The sequence below is a fragment of the Hemitrygon akajei genome, chromosome 10 (assembly GCF_048418815.1).
Source record: "Hemitrygon akajei chromosome 10, sHemAka1.3, whole genome shotgun sequence".
In the NCBI taxonomy this organism is placed as follows: domain Eukaryota; kingdom Metazoa; phylum Chordata; class Chondrichthyes; order Myliobatiformes; family Dasyatidae; genus Hemitrygon; species Hemitrygon akajei.
Window position 1 is genome coordinate 20,766,054 of NC_133133.1, and position 20,481 is coordinate 20,786,534.

Here is a 20,481-nt window from a genome sequence, read left to right on the forward strand (position 1 = left end):
AGTCCAACCACAAACAAGAGAAAACCGGCAGATGCTGGCGATCCAAACAAAAGACAGCACGTGTTGGAGGAACACAGCAGGCCAGGCAGCGATGATGGAAAAGAGTACAGATGACATTTCAGGTTGAGACCCTTCATCAGGACTGGAGAAAAAAGATGAGGAGCCAGAGTAAGAAGGTGGAGGGGGCGCAGTGGAGGAAGAAATGCCAGGAATGGGTGAAACTGGGGTGGTGGGGGGAGGGGTGAAGTGAAGAGCTGGGAAGTTGATTGGTGAAAGAGGTACAGGGCTTGAGAAAGGAGAATCTGATAGGAGAGGACAGAAGACCATGGCAGAGCACCAGAGGAAGGTGATGGGCAAGTAAGGAAATAAGGTGAGAGAGGGAAATGGGAATGGGAATTGTGAAGGAGAGGCAGGGGACATTACAGAAGTTTGAGAAATTGATGTTCATGCCATCAGGTTGGAGGCTACTCAGATGGAATATAAAGTGTTGCTGTGTAGGGTGGTGTGGGGTGCTCCTGGTGAACGATACAGGGGTGGGTTTGGGTGTTCCTGGTGAATGATACAAGCATTGGATGGGTGAGGTGTTCCTGGTGAATGATACAGGGATGGGTGGGGTGTTCCTAGTGAATGATACAGGTGTAGGGTGGGGTGGGGTGCTCCTAGTGAATGATACTGGTGTAGGTTGGGGTGTGGTGCTCCTGGTGAATGATACTGGTGTAGGTTGGGGTGTGGAGCTCCTGGTGAATGATACAGGTGTATGGTGGGTTGGGGTGTTCCTGGTGAATGATACAGGTGTAGGGTGGGTTGGGGTATTCCTGTTGAATGATACAGGTGTAGGGTGGGGTGTGGTGCTCCTGGTGAATGATACAGGTGTAGGTTGGGGTGTGGTGCTCCTGGTGAATGATACTGGTGTAGGTTGGGGTGTGGTGCTCCTGGTGAATGATACAGCTGTAGGTTGGGTTGGGGTGTTCCTGGTGAATGATAAAGGTGTAGGGTGGGTTGGGGTGTTCCTGTTGAATGATACAGGTGTAGGCTGGGGTGTGGAGCTCCTGGTGAATGATACAGGTGTATGGTGGGTTGGGGTGTTCCTGGTGAATGATAAAGGTGTAGGGTGGGTTGGGGTGTTCCTGTTGAATGATACAGGTGTAGGGTGGGGTGTGGTGCTCCTGGTGAATGATACTGGTATAGGGTGGGGTGGGGTGCTCCTGGTGAATGATACAGATGTAGGGTGGGGTGAGGTGTTCCTGGTGAATGATACAGATGTAGGGTGGGTTTGGGTGTTCCTGGTGAATGATACAAGCATTGGATGGGTGAGGTGTTCCTGGTGAATGATACAGGTGTAGGTTGGGGTGTGGTGCTCCTGGTGAATGATACAGGTGTATGGTGGGTTGGGGTGCTCCTGGTGAATGATACAGGTGTAGGGTGGGTTGGGGTGTTCCTGGTGAATGATACAGGTGTAGGGTGGGTTGGGGTGCTCCTGGTGAATGATACAGGTGTAGGGTGGGTTGAGGTGTTCCTGGTGAATGATACAGGTGTATGGTGGGTTGGGGTGTTCCTGCTGAATGATAAAGGTGTAGGGTGGGTTGGGGTGTTCCTGTTGAATGAAACAGGTGTAGGGTGGGGTGTGGTGCTCCTGGTGAATGATACAGATGTAGGGTGGGGTGAGGTGTTCCTGGTGAATGATACAGGGGTGGGTTTGGGTGTTCCTGGTGAATGATACAAACATTGGATGGGTGAGGTGTTCCTGGTGAATGATACAGGTGTAGGTTGGGGTGTGGTGCTCCTGGTGAATGATACAGGTGTATGGTGGGTTGGGGTGTTCCTGGTGAATGATACTGGTGTAGGGTGGGGTGTGGTGCTCCTGGTGAATGACACAGGTGTAGGTTGGGGTGTGGTGTTCCTGGTGAATGATACTGGTGTAGGGTGGGGTGTGGTGCTCCTGGTGAATGATACAGGTGTAGGTTGGGGTGTGGTGTTCCTGGTGAATGTTACTGGTGTAGGGTGGGTTGGGGTGCTCCTGGTGAATGAAACAGGTGTAGGGTGGGGTGTGGTGTTCCTGGTGAATGATACTGGTGTAGGGTGGGGTGGGGTGCTCCTGGTGAATGATACAGATGTAGGGTGGGGTGAGGTGTTCCTGGTGAATGATACAGGGGTGGGTTTGGGTGTTCCTGGTGAATGATACAAGTGTAAGGTGGGTTGAGTTGTTCCTGGTGAATGATACAGGTGTAGGGTGGGGTGTGGTGCTCCTGGTGAATGATACTGGTGTAGGGTGGGGTGGGGTGCTCCTGGTGAATGATACAGGTGTAGGGTGGGGTGGGGTGCTCCTGGTGAATGATACAGGTGTATGGTGGGTTGGGGTGTTCCTGGTGAATGATACTGGTGTAGGGTGGGGTGTGGTGCTCCTGGTGAATGATACAGGTGTAGGTTGGGGTGTGGTGTTCCTGGTGAATGATACTGGTGTAGGGTGGGGTGTGGTGCTCCTGGTGAATGATACAGGTGTATGGTGGGTTGGGGTGTTCCTGCTGAATGATAAAGGTGTAGGGTGGGTTGGGGTGTTCCTGTTGAATGATACAGGTGTAGGGTGGGGTGTGGTGCTCCTGGTGAATGATACAGGTGTAGGGTGCTCCTGGTGAATGATACAGGTGTAGGGTGGGTTGGGGTGCTCCTGGTGAATGATACTGGTGTAGGGTGGGGTGGGGTGCTCTTGGTGAATGATACAGGTGTAGGGTGGGGTGGGGTGTTCCTAGTGAATGATACTGGTGTAGGTTGGGGTGTGGTGCTCCTGGTGAATGATACTGGTCTAGGTTGGGTTGGGTTGTTCCTGGTGAATGATACAGGTGTAGGGTGGGTTGGGTTGTTCCTGGTGAATGATACAGGTGTAGGGTGGGTTGGGTTGTTCCTGGTGAATGATACAAGTGTAAGGTGGGTTGAGTTGTTCCTGGTGAATGATACAGGTGTAGGGTGGGGTGTGGTGCTCCTGGTGAATGATACTGGTGTAGGGTGGGGTGGGGTGCTCCTGGTGAATGATACAGGTGTAGGGTGGGGTGGGGTGCTCCTGGTGAATGATACAGGTGTAGGGTGGGTTGGGTTGTTCCTGGTGAATGATACAGGTGTATGGTGGGTTGGGGTGTTCCTGGTGAATGATACTGGTGTAGGGTGGGGTGTGGTGTTCCTGGTGAATGATACTGGTGTATGGTGGGTTGGGGTGTTCCTGCTGAATGATAAAGGTGTAGGGTGGGTTGGGGTGTTCCTGGTGAATGATACAGGTGTAGGGTGGGTTGGGGTGCTCCTGGTGAATGATACTGGTGTAGGGTGGGGTGGGGTGCTCCTGGTGAATGATACAGGTGTAGGGTGGGGTGGGGTGTTCCTAGTGAATGATACTGGTGTAGGTTGGGGTGTGGTGCTCCTGGTGAATGATACTGGTGTAGGTTGGGTTTGGTTGTTCCCGGTGAATGATACAGGTGTAGGGTGGGTTGGGTTGTTCCTGTTGAATGATACAGGTGTAGGGTGGGTTGGGTTGTTCCTGGTGAATGATACAGGTGTAGGGTGGGTTGAGTTGTTCCTGGTGAATGATACAGGTGTAGGGTGGGGTGTGGTGCTCCTGGTGAATGATACAGGTGTAGGGTGGGGTGGGGTGCTCCTGGTGAATGATACAGGTGTAGGGTGGGTTGGGTTGTTCCTGGTGAATGATACAGGTGTAGGGTGGGGTGGGGTGCTCCTGGTGAATGATACAGGTGTAGGGTGGGTTGGGTTGTTCCTGGTGAATGATACAGGTGTAGGGTGGGGTGTGGTGCTCCTGGTGAATGATACAGGTGTAGGGTGGGTTGGGTTGTTCCTGGTGAATGATACAGGTGTAGGGTGGGTTGAGTTGTTCCTGGTGAATGATACAGGTGTAGGGTGGGGTGTGGTGCTCCTGGTGAATGATACAGGTGTAGGGTGGGTTGGGTTGTTCCTGGTGAATGATACAGGTGTAGGGTGGGTTGGGTTGTTCCTGGTGTATGATACTGGTGTAGTGTTGGGTGGTGTGTTCCTGGTGAATGATACAGGTGTAGGGTGGGTGAGGTGGTCCTGGTGAATGATACAGGTGTAGGGTGGGTTGTTACTGCTAAATGATACAAGGGTAGGGTGTGTGAGGTGGTCCTGGTAAACACTTCACATGTAGGGTGGGGTGGTACTGGTACAGAGGTGATGTGGGGGATTGTTGTTTTGGGGAACAGTTCTGAGGTCGGGTGTTGTGGTGACTGTGATTGATTCAGTGTGTGTGGGTTGGGGTGATGGTGGAGAATGGTACAGAGGTGAGGTGAAGTGGATTGTTCCTGGTGAATGATACTGGTGTAGGGTGGGTTTGGTTGTTCCTGGTGAATGATACAGGTGTAGCGTGGGTTGGGTTGTTCCTGGTGAATGATACTGGTGTAGGATGGGTTGGGGTGTTCCTGGTGAATGATACGGGTGTAGGGTGGGGTGTTCCTGGTGAATGATACAGGTGTAGGGTGGGGTGTTACTAGTAAATGATACAAGGGTAGGGTGGGTGAGGTGGTCCTGGTGAATGATACTGGTGTAGGGTGGGGTGGGATGTTCCTGGTGAATGATACAGGTGTAGGGTGGGGTGTTCCTGGTAAATGATACAAGGGTAGGGTGGGTGAGGTGGTGCTGGTAAACACTTCACACGTAGGGTGGGGTGGTACTGGTACAGAGGTGATGTGGGGGATTGTTGTTCTGGGGAACGGTTCTGAGGTCGGGTGTTGTGGTGACTGTGATTGATTCAGAGTGTGTGGGTTGGGATCGTGGAGAATGGTACAGAGGTGAGGTGAGGTGGGGTGCTCCTTGTGAATGATACAGATGTAGGGTGGGTTGGGTTGTTCCTGGTGAATGATACAGGTGTAGGGTGGGTTGGGTTGTTTCTGGTGAATGATACTGGTGTAGGATGGGTTGGGGTGTTCCTGGTGAATGATACGGGTGTAGGGTGGGTTGGGTTGTTCCTGGTGAATGATACAGGTGTATGGTGGGTTGGGGTGTTCCTGGTGAATGATACTGGTGTAGGGTGGGGTGTGGTGCTCCTGGTGAATGATACTGGTGTATGGTGGGTTGGGGTGTTCCTGCTGAATGATAAAGGTGTAGGGTGGGTTGGGGTGTTCCTGGTGAATGATACAGGTGTAGGGTGGGTTGGGGTGCTCCTGGTGAATGATACTGGTGTAGGGTGGGGTGGGGTGCTCCTGGTGAATGATACAGGTGTAGGGTGGGGTGGGGTGTTCCTAGTGAATGATACTGGTGTAGGTTGGGGTGTGGTGCTCCTGGTGAATGATACTGGTGTAGGTTGGGTTTGGTTGTTCCCGGTGAATGATACAGGTGTAGGGTGGGTTGGGTTGTTCCTGTTGAATGATACAGGTGTAGGGTGGGTTGGGTTGTTCCTGGTGAATGATACAGGTGTAGGGTGGGTTGAGTTGTTCCTGGTGAATGATACAGGTGTAGGGTGGGGTGTGGTGCTCCTGGTGAATGATACAGGTGTAGGGTGGGGTGGGGTGCTCCTGGTGAATGATACAGGTGTAGGGTGGGTTGGGTTGTTCCTGGTGAATGATACAGGTGTAGGGTGGGGTGGGGTGCTCCTGGTGAATGATACAGGTGTAGGGTGGGTTGGGTTGTTCCTGGTGAATGATACAGGTGTAGGGTGGGGTGTGGTGCTCCTGGTGAATGATACAGGTGTAGGGTGGGTTGGGTTGTTCCTGGTGAATGATAAAGGTGTAGGGTGGGTTGAGTTGTTCCTGGTGAATGATACAGGTGTAGGGTGGGGTGTGGTGCTCCTGGTGAATGATACAGGTGTAGGGTGGGTTGGGTTGTTCCTGGTGAATGATACAGGTGTAGGGTGGGTTGGGTTGTTCCTGGTGTATGATACTGGTGTAGTGTTGGGTGGTGTGTTCCTGGTGAATGATACAGGTGTAGGGTGGGTGAGGTGGTCCTGGTGAATGATACAGGTGTAGGGTGGGTTGTTACTGCTAAATGATACAAGGGTAGGGTGTGTGAGGTGGTCCTGGTAAACACTTCACATGTAGGGTGGGGTGGTACTGGTACAGAGGTGATGTGGGGGATTGTTGTTTTGGGGAACAGTTCTGAGGTCGGGTGTTGTGGTGACTGTGATTGATTCAGTGTGTGTGGGTTGGGGTGATGGTGGAGAATGGTACAGAGGTGAGGTGAAGTGGATTGTTCCTGGTGAATGATACTGGTGTAGGGTGGGTTTGGTTGTTCCTGGTGAATGATACAGGTGTAGCGTGGGTTGGGTTGTTCCTGGTGAATGATACTGGTGTAGGATGGGTTGGGGTGTTCCTGGTGAATGATACGGGTGTAGGGTGGGGTGTTCCTGGTGAATGATACAGGTGTAGGGTGGGGTGTTACTAGTAAATGATACAAGGGTAGGGTGGGTGAGGTGGTCCTGGTGAATGATACTGGTGTAGGGTGGGGTGGGATGTTCCTGGTGAATGATACAGGTGTAGGGTGGGGTGTTCCTGGTAAATGATACAAGGGTAGGGTGGGTGAGGTGGTGCTGGTAAACACTTCACACGTAGGGTGGGGTGGTACTGGTACAGAGGTGATGTGGGGGATTGTTGTTCTGGGGAACGGTTCTGAGGTCGGGTGTTGTGGTGACTGTGATTGATTCAGAGTGTGTGGGTTGGGATCGTGGAGAATGGTACAGAGGTGAGGTGAGGTGGGGTGCTCCTTGTGAATGATACAGATGTAGGGTGGGTTGGGTTGTTCCTGGTGAATGATACAGGTGTAGGGTGGGTTGGGTTGTTCCTGGTTAATGATACAGGTGTAGGGTGGGTTGGGTTGTTCCTGGTGAATGATACTGGTGTAGGGTGGGTTGGGTTGTTCCTGGTTAATGATACAGATGTAGGGTGGGTTGGGTTGTTCCTGGTGAATGATACAGGTGTAGGGTGGGTTGGGTTGTTCCTGGTGAATGATACAGGTGTAGGGTGGGTTGGGTTGTTCCTGGTGAATGATACTGGTGTAGGGTGGGTTGGGTTGTTCCTGGTGAATGATACTGGTGTAGGGTGGGTTGGGTTGTTTCTGGTGAATGATACAGGTGTAGGGTGGGTTGGGTTGTTCCTGGTGAATGATACTGGTGTAGGGTGGGTTGGGTTGTTCCTGGTGAATGATACTGGTGTAGGGTGGGTTGGGTTGTTCCTGGTGAATGGTACTGGTGTAGGATGGGGTGTTACTGGTAAATGATACAAGGGTAGGGTGGGTTGGGTTGTTCCTGCTGAATGATACAGGTGTAGGGTGGGGTGTTACTGGTAAATGATACAAGGGTAGGGTGGGTTGGTTGTTCCTGGTGAATGATACAGGTGTAGGGTGGGTTGGGTTGTTCCTGGTGAATGATACTGGTGTAGGATGGGTTGGGGTGTTCCTGGTGAATGATACTGGTGTAGGGTGGGGTGGGGTGTTCCTGGTGAATGATACAGGTGTAGGGTGGTGTGTTACTGGTAAATGATACAGGTGTAGGGTGGGTTGGGTTGTTCTTGGTGAATGATACTGGTGTAGGATGGGTTGGGGTGTTCCTGGTGAATGATACGGGTGTAGGGTGGGGTGTTACTGGTAAATGATACAAGGGTAAGGTGGGTGAGGTGGTCCTGGTAAACACTTCACACGTAGCGTGGGGTGGTACTGGTACAGAGGTGATGTGGGGGATTGTTGTTTTGGGGAACGGTTCTGAGGTCGGGTGTTGTGGTGACTGTGATTGATTCAGAGTGTGTGGGTTGGGGTGATGGTGGAGAATGGTACAGAGGTGAGGTGAGGTGGGGTGCTCCTGGTGAATGGTATGGACGAAGTGTGGTGTGGGGAGGTCCAGCTGTATGATTAGTGGGTGGACTGGTTTGCTCTCTCAATCTGAGTAATGACAGGTATCCACACAGTTTGACTCTCCTATTACGGATTCATTGAGCAACCTTCTGAAAACAGTGACTTGAGAATCAGATTTAATGTCATTAACAAATGTCATGAAATTTGTGGTTCTGCGCAACATCAGTTTGCAATACTTGAAACACTGCAAATTACAAATTACATACAAACATATTTATATATTTAAATTCGATGAGTAGCGGAAGAAGAGAGCAAAAATATTGAAGTAATGTTCATGGGTTGGTTCATTGTCCATTTAGATATCTGATGGCAGATGGGAAGAAGCAGTTTCTTGTTGTGTTCTGTGTTGTCTTCAGGCACCTGTACCCCCATTCTGATGGTAGTAGTAAGAGGAGAGCATGGCGTGTGTGATGGGGGTCCTTAATGATGGATGCCGCCTTACTGAGGCATCACCTTTTGAAGATGTCCTTGCTGGAGGGGGGGGGGGCAGTGCCCATGTGGAAGATGGCTGAGTTTGAAACCCCCTGCAGCTTTATCCAATTATGTGGAGTGGCCCCTCCATACCAGATGGTGATGCAGCAATTAGAATATTGTCCACGGCACATTTGTAGTCTTTGATGACATTTCAAATCTTCTCAAACTCCTAAAGAAATATAGCTTCTGGCATGGCTTCTTCATAATTGTATCAATATGTTGGAACTTTGATGAATAAGTCATATAAATATAAAAATGATACTTTTTAATTTCTCAGTGAATGGGAAGGAAATGAAACAGTTGCTTTATGGAATATATTTTGTCATGATTTCTGTCTCAAGGGTATTGATGGAATGGAAATAAAATGACATTTATTGAAATGCTATGAATATCTGTTGACCCATGTGCATTTGGTTGTTTATCATTCCTACAGTCCTCCAGTCAATGCAATTCCCAACTCTGATGACCAGAAACAATTGCAATTTGTAGAGCGATAAAGAAATTCTGAGACACGAGATTACAGATACTGAAATCTTTTTGTGCTTTTGTTTTGCAATAAAAGAACTCTAATGTTTATATCAAGAAGACCCTGCAATATTGCAAATCTGAACAATTTAATGCCTTACAGGTCAAACGATATTTATGAGGTTTCAACAAGCCATTGCTATTCTATTTCTGCTTCATCACTAGGGTTCAAAACTGGCATTGGATTGCTGATATATTTATTTAAAGATCTGATGTGGAAAAGGCTCTTCAGTTCAACAAGCTATGCTGCCCAGCAACCCACTTATTTAACAGTAGCCCAGTTGCAGGACAATTTGCAATGACCAATTAACCTACTGACTTTAAAAAAAATATGTATATATTTCTTGCTGTAATTTAAAGTTTTTTTATAATTATGTATTACAATGAACTACTGCCCTACAACAACAAATTTCACCCTACTGCCAATAAGATTAAACCTGTTTCTGAACTGGTATAGAACGTAGAAATCTACAGCACTTTATAGGCCCTTCAGCCCACAATGTTGTGCTGACCATCTAGCCTGCCTAGAATTACTCTACTGCATAGCCCTCTAATTTTCTAATCTCTGTGTACCTATCTAAGAGTCTCTTAAAAGTCCCTATTGTATCCACTTCTACCACCATTGCTGGAAGTTCATCCCATGCACTCATCACTCTCTGTGTGAAAAACATACCCCTGATATCCCGTCGGTACCTGCTTCCAAGCAGCTTAAAACTATGCCCCCTTGTATTAGCCATTTCAGCCCCGGGAAAAAGCCTCTGCCTATCCACACGATCAATGCCTCTCATCATCTTATACACCTCTATCAGATTACCTCTCATACTCCGTCGCTCCACGTCTTTGGACCGTGGGAGGAAATTGGAGAACCCAGAGGAAACCCATGTGGTCATGTTCCTTCCAGACAACAGCGGATTTGGTTTCTGAATTCTAATGCCCCAAACTGTAATAGCGTAGCGTTAAATACTATGGGTCTGATAGGTTTGTTTAAAGAAAACCTGTGCTCAAGTTGAGAAGTGTCAGCATTCCAGCTCATTGCGACAACACAAAGTATTCCCAGGAAGAATAGTGTAAACAGATGTAGATTAAAACTCCCAGGACCGTACAGCTGCACTAACCAGATCTATGGTCACGTGACACACTTGCTTCCTTCATCTGCTTTTGCCCTTGCTAAATGAAATACTCAAATTACTTCAAATTAGGAGTTTTGTTTTACAGTAAACCAATACCTACTAGATACAGGCTCTCTTAATAGAGCAGAATTACAGCCCTTAAGCTTGACAAAACCTTTGCCTTAGAATTGGCCTTCCCACTTCTTTAATGCACTGAATATGAGCTACTAAAACTTAAACAAATCTCCTTTGAAAATTTGTGAACCTAGCCAAAGAGTTTTTGATGTTATGTGTTGACATCAAGAAAGAGGAGGTGTCGGGTATCTGGAAGAACGTTTAGGTGGGTAAGTCCCTGGGGCTTGATGGGATCTTGCCTAGGTTTTTGAGGGAGGTGAAAATTGACACACTCTGAATCAATCACAGTCATCACAACACCCTACCTCAGAACTGTTCATCCAGAACAACAATCCCTCACACCACCTCTGTACCAGTAGCACCCCACCCTACATGTGAAGTGTTTACGAGGGTCACCTCGCCCACCCTACCCCTGTATCATTCACCAGTAACGCCCCACCCTACACCTTTGATTCCAAACAATTGGCTTATTGATCATTACAGAATGTCCCTGTAGTGCTTCCTACTCCCTCCTCTCTCCATTCCTTTTCCCAGCCACGATTCCTGGCTCTCTGCCCCCTTCCTACTTTGTCCATATCAGAATCATGTTTATCATCACTAACATATGACATGAGATTTGCTTTTATTTTGCTGCAGCAATACAGAGAAATACATAAAATTACTACAATACTGTGCAAAACTCTTAGGCACCCTAGCAATATATATCTGCCTCAGACTTTTGTACCATACTGTAAATATTATACAAATAATATAACATTTATATAATATTTGTATTATATAATTTATATAAATATAACATATAAACTATTAACAAAAAGTGGGTGGATTAGTAAGTTTGCAGATTGAGTTGTGGACACTGTGGAAGATTTTCAAAGGATTCAGCAGGATGTAGTCCAGTTGAAAAGACCAGTGGAGATATGGAAGATGGAATTTAATCCAGGCACGTGTGAAATGTTGCACTTGAGGAGGTCAAGTGTAAGAGGAAAGTAAGGGGCAGCACCCTTGGAAGCATGGATGTGTGGAGGGATGCAGAGATGCAAGCCCATACCTGTATGAAATTGGCAACACAATTAAACGGAGTAATAAGGAAAGTCTTCGTCATGCTTTCTTCCATCAGCAGGCCACTGAGTGTAAAAATCAGGAGACAATGTTGCAGCTGTATAAAAATTCAGTTTGGCCAGATTGTGCACAAATTGCTGATGGCTCAAGCATGGTTTAATGATCTCCTAGTTGTCTTCTAATTACAGGCCTGTGTGTGTCTACTTGGTCAGCATCCACAGCCTTGCCTTACAAGAGGTGGACCGGGAGGTACACAGTCAAGCAGTCAATGTTGGCTGAGATCAAGATTCAAGTCTATAAGACAGAGAAGCAGAATTAGGCTATTTGGCCCATCGACTCTGCTCCACCATTTCATCATGGCTGATTTATCTTCCTTCTCAACATCACTCTCTTGCTTTCTCCCCAGAACCTTTGATTCCTTTACTAATCAAGAACCTCCGCTTTAAATGTATCCAATCACTTCACCTCCTCGGCTGTCTGTGATGAATCTCAAGATTCAAGATTGGTTACTGTCATTCATTGGCAAAGGAGAAGAAAATGATTGTCATTCCGGATCCAATGCAGCATTAAAAAAACACAATAGCATAAAGAACACAATAAAAATGCAATAAATATAAATGCAGCAGATTAGCTTATATACAGAGACAATCTTAACGCTAATGCATAATAGATATGTATAAACTGTACATGAGGTGACTCTGACAGGAAATGATAAATCAGTGGTGGTGGGCTGGATTAATGGGTGGAGAAGATGACCCAGTCAGTGTTTTTGAGCCTGGTGGTTCTGGCATGAATGCTGCGTAGCCTATTCCCAGATGGGAGTTGGGTAAACAGTCAATGAGCAGAGTGGGTCACAAATAAATATTGATATGTGGAACAGAGAAAAGAAATTCCAGTTTTACTACCTGCTGTTTCATTGACTCTGCATGACACCTTTTCTACTTTTTAATTTGCAATGAAATCGGAAGCCACCCCCCTGTCCTGACGAAGGGTCTCGGCCCGAAACGTCAACAGCGCTTCTCCCTATAGATGCTGCCTGGCCTGCTGTGTTCCACCAGCATTTTGTGTGTGTTCCCTGTGTTATCATGTGTTAACGCTATAGCTGAAATTCAGTATCCACTTGAGCACAGTAATGTGTATACTAGTGGGTTGTAGTCCCTTGTTTCATAGTCGCAGTAGGATATGTATCCAGTCTGTGTGGCTCAGTAAGGAACGGAATTCATTTTTATCTTGGATGCCGACAGCAGGCATCTAATCACAAACTATTCACTGCCAGATCATTATTTTACTTAGATGCCAATAATGCAGAATTTTGAGCAACTTAAGATGAGTTATTAATTCAAAAATGTGGCTGAGCACTATGCCAAATGTTTGACTACCTCACAAACAAACAACTCTGAGACATTGAAATGAAATAATCTCCTTTCTCTGGAGCGCTCTGTTTGCAGTGATTTCTAACGCCCGCTCCCTTGCATTGAGCCCTGGTACAGGAACACCGATGCCCAGGAACCGAAAAGTCTACAGAAAGTGGTGGATACAGCCCTGTCCATCACAGGCAAAGTCCACCCTACCACTGAGCACATTTACCTGGAGCACTGCCACAAGCAGGCAGCGTCTGTCATCAAGGACCACCCCCACACCTAAATCATGCTCTCTTCTCAGTTCTAAAATTTGTACAGGAGCCTTAGGTCCCACACCACCAGGGTGAGGAACAGTTATTAACCCTCAACCATCAGGCTGTTGAACCGTGTGGATAATGTCACTCACCACAACTCTGAAGTGGTTTGACAACCTACAGCAAACCGACAAAATGCTGGAGGAATTCAGCAGGCCAGGCAGCGTCTATGGAAAAGAGGAAATAGTTGACGTTTCGGGATGAGACCCTTCATAAGGAAAGAGAAGACAGAAATAAGAAGGTGGGGGGGGGGGAGGGGAGGAAGAAGGATAAGGTGGCAGGTGATAGGTGAAACTGGGAGGATGTGGGGGGGGTAAAATGAAGAGCTGGAATGTTGATTGGTGGAAGAGATAAAGGGCTGGAGAAGGGGTAATCTGATAGGAGAGGACAGAAGATGATGGAAGAAAGGGCAAGGGAGGAGAACCAGTGGGAGGTGATGGGCAGGTAAGGAGATGAAGCGAGAGAGGGGAGTAGGAACAGGGAATGGTGAAGTTGGGGGGGGAATTACTGGAATTTCGAGAAATCAATTCTCATGCCATCAGGTTGGAGGCTACCAAGATGGTGCTGCTCCTTCATCCTGAGTGTGGTGTCATTATGGCAGTAGAGGAGACTGAATGGGAATGGGAAATTGAATTGAAGTGGGTGGCTACCGGGAAATCTCACTTGGTGGGAAGTAGGTTCTCAGTGAAGTGGTCTCTCAATCTACGTCGGGACTCACAAATATACAGGAGGCTACACCGGGAGCACTGGATACAGCAGGCAACTCTAACAGCTTGCAGGTGAAGTGTTGCCTCACCTGGAGAGATTGTTCGGGGTCCTGAATGGTAGTGAGGGAGGAGGTGTAAGGGCAGGTGTGGCACTTGTTCCGCTTGCAAGGTTAAGTACCAGGAGAGAGATTAGTGGGGAGAGACAAATGGAGAAGGGAGTCATGTAGGGAGCGAACCCTGCAGAATACACAAAATTGTGTGTGTGTTGGGGGTGGGGGGGGGGGGTGTAGGGAAATGTGTGCTTGATGGTGGGATCCCATTGAAGATGGCAGAGGTTATGAAGAATTATGTGTTGGATGCAGAGGCTTCTGGAGTGGTAGGTGAGGACAAGAGGACTCTATCTCTGGTGGGGTGGCGTAAGAAGGGGGTGAGGGCAGATATGCACAAAATGGAAGAGATGCAGTTGAGGGCAGCATTGATGGTGGAGGAAGGGAAGCCCCTTTCTTTGAGAAAATACAATATATCAGTAACTCTAGAATGAAAAGCCTTATCCTGAGAGCAGATGTGGTGGTAGAAGAACTGGGAAAAAGGGATGGCATTTTTACAAGTGACAGGTTGGGAAGAGGGGAAAGAGGTATAGTCCAGATAGCTCTGAGATTCAGTGAGTTTATAAAAAGATATCAGAAGGTAAACTGTGTCCAGAGACAGAGAGGTTGAGAAATGAGAGTGTGGTTTCGGATATGGATCAAGTAAATTTGAGGGCAGGGTGAGGCAAGTACATGCTTGATAGAGCTCTTTAGAAAAACATATAATTCAGATAATGGTAGTAGAATAATTTCAAGCATGTATAAGGGGTTGTCAAATCTTAAAACACATTCGACTTCATACATTAAAACAAAATGGGAGAAGGAAGGAGGGATAATTATATCTGAGGAAGAATGGTCAACAATATGGAGATCTCAATGGAAGTGTACCAATTCACAGAAATAGAGGGAGTTTGAATGGAAAAACTTGATAAGATACTTTATTACACCCTCTCAGAAATCCCATTATGATAGTAACCTTCCTGTTTGCTGGAGAAATTGTGGAAATCAAAATGCAAATCATTATCATATTTTTTATCAAAAACTATTGGAGGGGGATACACAATGCCCTACAAGACATCTTTAAATGTGAAATACCCTTGGAGAATAAGACCATATATTTTGGATATATACCTCAAGAATGGTTGAAAAGAGATAAATATTTAATGAATATACTGTTGGTGGCTGGTAAAAAGACTCTTACTAAGAAATGGTTATCACAGGAGACCCCAACTTTAAATACATGGATGGAAATTACAATGGACATTTACAAAATGGAGAAGATAATAGCATCTGTTAATCATAACCTGGAACAATTTGATTCATACTGGGAAAAATGGTTTAACTACATAAGGTCTCATAGGCCTGATTTTATTCTCACAAATCAATGAATCTGTTGTAAAAAAAAGATCACTCCCTACTTGTACATAGTTCTTTCCTTTTGCTTGTTTTTTCTTTCCACTCTTTTCTATAAGTGTATACCTCAGGTAAATACTATGTGGGAGTTTTTGTGATATATATGATTATATGATATATATGTACAATGTCTGAAATACATCTTATGGAAATGTTTGTTTGATGAACTTCAATAAAAAAATAAATTACAAAAAAAATGTAGCATAGGAAGAGCAAAACAGTGATGCTGCTGTGGGCATGGAACAGAGACTCTTCTGTGTAGCCAACAAACAGCAGGTATATCTGGGACTCATGCAAGTGCCCATGGCTATACCTTTGGCTTGAAGTAAGTGATAGGAGCTGAAGGAATAATTATTGAGGGTGAGGACCAGTTCCACCAGACTTCTGCTGTCCAGAAAGAAGCAGAGAGCTTTAAGGATCTCCTGATGGGAGATGGAGGTGTTCTGGAATTGGACATCTATAGTGAAAATGAGATAATCGGGGACAGGGTACAAAATCATTGAAAAGATCAAGAGTGTGTGAAGTGTCACAAATGTAGTTAGAAAGGGACTGAAGCATTGGGGATAAAACAAAGTCAAGGTATTCAGATATAAGTTTGCTGAGGGAGGAACAAGAAGAAACAATGGGTCTCCCTGGACAGGCAGGTTTGTGAATCTTGGGTAGGAGGTAGAAACTGGAAGTGTGGGGTAAGGGAACTATGAAGTTGGTGGCAGTGGATGGGAGATTCACAGAGTTGATAAGCTGAGTGATGGTGCAGGAGGCAATGGCCTGATGCTCCTTAGAGATCCTGGTGATTTGGATTTATCTAGCAGATTTTCTTGTGTTTGTGGGGTCACAACCTACAGACTCACTTTTCTTTTTTCAATCTCTATTATTATTAATAATATTATGAACAAAATACAATTGATATATTAATAAAGGGATTACAAACATACAAATTCCCATTACACATGAAAGAATACATAAGCAATGATTACAGTATAAATGAGTTTTCCCAAAACATGGGCCATACAGTATATGTATGAACAAGGTAAATCTAGGTATTTCATAATATATGATATAAAAAAACAGAAAAAAGAAAAAAAAAGATTGCAAAATTGACTAAACTACTAATCTAATAACTAATGAAGAAGAAAAAAGAAGCAAAAAAAAGAAAAAAAAAGAAAAACTAAAAAGGAAAAAAAAAGGGCTGTTTATAATATCTCACAAGAATACATACAGATTCACTTTTAGGGACTTTACAGCTCAAGTTGTCAGTTTTGCAGTCTTTGTTTATGTATGGGTTTTCACGAATTCTTTTGTATTTCTTATTTTCCTGGGAAAGCCTGCAGGAAAATGAATCTCAAGATCGTACAGTAATATACGAGGGGTGATTGATAAGTTTGTGGCCTAAGGTAGAAGGAGTCCATTTTAGGACATTTATTTTTTAACATAGTCCCATCCTACATTTACACACTTAGTCCAGCGGTTGTGGAGCATACAGATCTTGGACCTCCAGAAAGTGTCCACAGATGGGTGATTGATAAGTTCGTGGCCTAAGGTAGAAGGAGATGAGTTATACAGCTCTCGTTACATGCACATGCAGGTCAACTCTTTGAGTGATTATGCAGAAAGTTTGAAGTTAATAACTCATCAGAGGTGATTGATAAGTTCATGGCCAAAGATAGAAGGAGATGAGTTATTAACTTCAAACTTTCTGCATAATCACTCATAGAGCTGACCTGCATGTGCATGTAATGAGGGCTGTAAAACTCATCTCCTTCTACCTTAGGCCACAAACTTATCAATCACCCATCTGTGGACACTTTCTGGAGGTCCAAGATCCGTATGCTCCACGACCGCTGGACTAAGTGTGTAAATGTAGGATGGGGACTATATTGAAAAATAAATGTGCTAGGTTTTCTAAAATTGACTCCTTCTACCTTAGATCAATCACCCCTCGTACGTACTTAGATAATAAATTTAGTTTGACTTTGACACTTGAATAGTTACAGGTGGACTCACATGGGAAAGGCCAAGCAAGAATGCATTATCTTTCAAGCATTAATGGATGGAGCTGCTCTGCTGGACTTACAGTCTGCAGACACAAGTACCGGCTGTGTTAATCAAACTGATGCAGTACACCAAGATTGCCAAACATTTCTCAGACATGCCTGATGATTGTTTGTGTTTGAACACACGAAGGCAAGACATTCTCATTCCATTGTAGTAATTTGTTTACTGGGAGGAAATCACTACCTTCTGTGATTCTAACCTTTATGTTTCTGCTTTGGAAAAGCACGGGTCCTATTTCCTGGATTTTCTCAGTGGATCAAGTGATGAGTCTAGACTTCTCAGTGTTTTGTCACGGGCACGTGGGGCAGAAAGTACAACTGCAGCAGAGAGACATAGATTAGCCAGGAAAGCTGAGTCAGTGACCCCCCAACCCAACGTGGCTGTCATCTTTAGTCCACACTGCCATTGAACTTTTCAAGCATAGATTGGCCTCTCCAGCCATCTTTGTACCCACAGATCAGTCCAAATCATGGATAAATAGAGTGCTTTTCATTATTGTATGATGGATGAATGAATGAATGAATGGGATTTTGCTCAGTTTTCGTGTGTGTGTGTGTGTGTGTGTGTGTGTGTGTGTGTGTGTGTGTGTGTGTGTGTGTGTGTGTGTGTGTGTGTGTGTGTGTGTGTGTGTGTGTGTGTGTGTGTGTGTGACTGTGTGAGTGTAGTTTGCACACTTTCCCTTTGAGTGTGAGTGGAGTGTATAGTCTACAGAATTTCTTTGTGAGTGTGTGTGTAGAGTTTGCACACTTTCCCAATGAGTGTACAGTGTTTCAACAATTTCCTGTGGGTGTGTACATAGAGTATGCATACTTTCTTTGTGAGTGTGTATAGAATTTGCATGTTTCCTATTTGTGTGTGTGTGAGTGTGTGTAGAGTCTGTGCACTTTCCCTGTAGATGCATGTGTAGTTTGCACACTTTCTCTGTGAATGTGTGCATAGAATCTGCACATTTTCCTTGTGAGTGTGTACGGAATTTGCATGTTTCCTATTTGTGTGTGCGTGTTTGTTTGTGTGTGTGTGTCTTTGGAGTTTGCACACTTCGTGAGTGTGGGTGTGGAGTTTGCAATTTTTCCCTGTATGTGTAGAGTTAGCTCACTATCCTGTACATGTGTATAGTTCACATATTTCCCAGTGAAAATGTGTATAGAGTTTGCACACTGTCTATGTGAGTATGTGTGTGTACAGTTTGCACAATTTCCCTTTGAGTGCATGCATAGAATCGGAATACTTTCCCTATGAGTGTTTGTGTGGAATTTGTACACTTTCCCTGTGAATACTTGTATCGATTTTTTTACACTTTCCCTGTGAGCGTGTGCTGAGTCTGCGCAATTTCTCTGTGAGTGTATGTATGGTGTCTGCACACTTTTCCGCTGAGTGTATTTGTACAGTTTGCACACTTTCCCTGTTAGTATCTGTGTGGTGCCTGCACCATTTCCCTGTGGGAAAGTGGGTGTAGAGACTGCACACTTGTCCTGTGCGTCTGTGTTTGTATTTGCATATTTTCCCTGGGAGTGTGTATGTAGAGTTTGCACATTTTCTGTGTGTGTCTGTAGTGTGCACAGTATCCCTATGAGTGTGTGTGTGTGTGTGTGTGTGTGTGTGTGTGTGTGTGTGTGTGTGTGTGTGTGTGTGTGTGTGTGTGTGTGTGTGTGTGTAGAATTAGCACACTTTGCTTGTGAGAGCTTCTAGAGTTTGCACACTTTTCTTGTGAGTGTGTGTGTGTGGACTTTGCCTGCTTTCCCTTTTAGTGTATGTGTAGAGCTACACACTTGCACTGTCACTGCATGGTTTTCCTCCAGCTGCTCCGACATCTTCCTACTTCCTACAGAGGCACAGATGGTAGACGAGATGGTCAATGAAAATTGTGCAGGTGAGTGATAGAAACTGGGGAAGCAGAATGGAATGTGAGGAGGGCAAAATGGAATTGATGTCAGTTTAGTATAAACGGATGCATCATGGTCAGCATGGAGTCAGTGGACCAAAGCACCTGCTTTTGTGAAGTGTGACTCTGTGGCCATGTGTTTAGCGTATACAATAGTGGGGTGAATTTCCCAAACCAGGTATTTTGCCTACCTTTCAATTTCAACTTGAAAACACTAAAGGTATGTTCGCTACTGATTTCTACTGTAGAATTTAAGATTGTCCATCACTTTTTTTAATTGAAAAGAATATCTCCCACAGTTCTTGTCAGAGTGCGTTTTTCATAATGAAGGAAATGATACAACAAGTTAGCTCAGATTTCACACTGGGACCACAGCTGGCTTTGATATTTATGTATTACAATAGGCATCTCTGCACTAAACTGTGGCTGTGACCTGCAGCTATCACAGTGTGGTCTCACTTTCGTGAACTTCAGTTCTGAGTGCCATTTGCTTACTTCTATTGTAAAAGTAATCGCAGTTTTTTTTCTGTCTGCGTATTGGGTGGTTAACGGTCTTCTTTTGTTTTAATGGGTTCTATTGGGGTTCTTTGTTTTGTAGCTGCCTGTATGTAAATCTCAAGGTTGTATAAAGTATAAATACTTTGATAATAAATGTATTTTGACTTGGACTTTTTGAAACTTCTGGAAGCTTAAAAAACTGCAGACATTGAGAATAACAGTAATAAATTCCAAGAGGATGTGGGCAAGCTGTTAGCGTTGGTGGACACATGGAGGATGAAATACTTTGGAATAAAAGCAGCCAACATAATCATAGACCTCTTCCACCCAGTTTATTCTCTCTTCTTCCTCCTTGTGGTGCGCCGAAGATCCAAGAGCTTGGAAATACGCACCACCAAGATCAAAAACAGGTTCTATTCTGTTGTTAAAATGCTCTTAAATGGACAAGATTGAATGCTTGACCTCATAATCTATTCCTCATGTCCCTTGAACCTTCTGTCCATCTGCACCGCACTCTCCATGCAATTGTAACAGTACCACTATATTCTCCAGTTTGTTGTTGCTTTTCCTTGTACAGTCTTCATGTATTTAAATTCAATGGCCTGTTTATTAGGTACAAGAATGGAACCCGGTGTCACACACTAAATGCTGGCGAGGCAACATCTATAGAAAAGAGTACGGACGACGTTTTGGGCCAAGAACCTTCATCAGGACTGGAGAAATAACAGATGAGGAATCAGAGTAGGGAAGTGGGGGGAGGGGAAGAAGCAGCACAAGGTTATAGGTGAAACCGGGAGGGGTGAGAGAGAGAGAGAGTGAGAGAGAGAGAGTGTGAAGTAAAGAGCTGGGAAGTTGATTGGTGAAAGAGATACAGGGCTGGAGAAGGGAAAGTCTGATAGAAGAGGACAGAAGTCCATGGAATACAGAAAGAAGGGGTGAGCACCAGAGGGAGTTAATGGGCAGGTAAGGAGATAAGGTGAGAGAGGGAAACGGGAATGGGGAATGGTGAAGG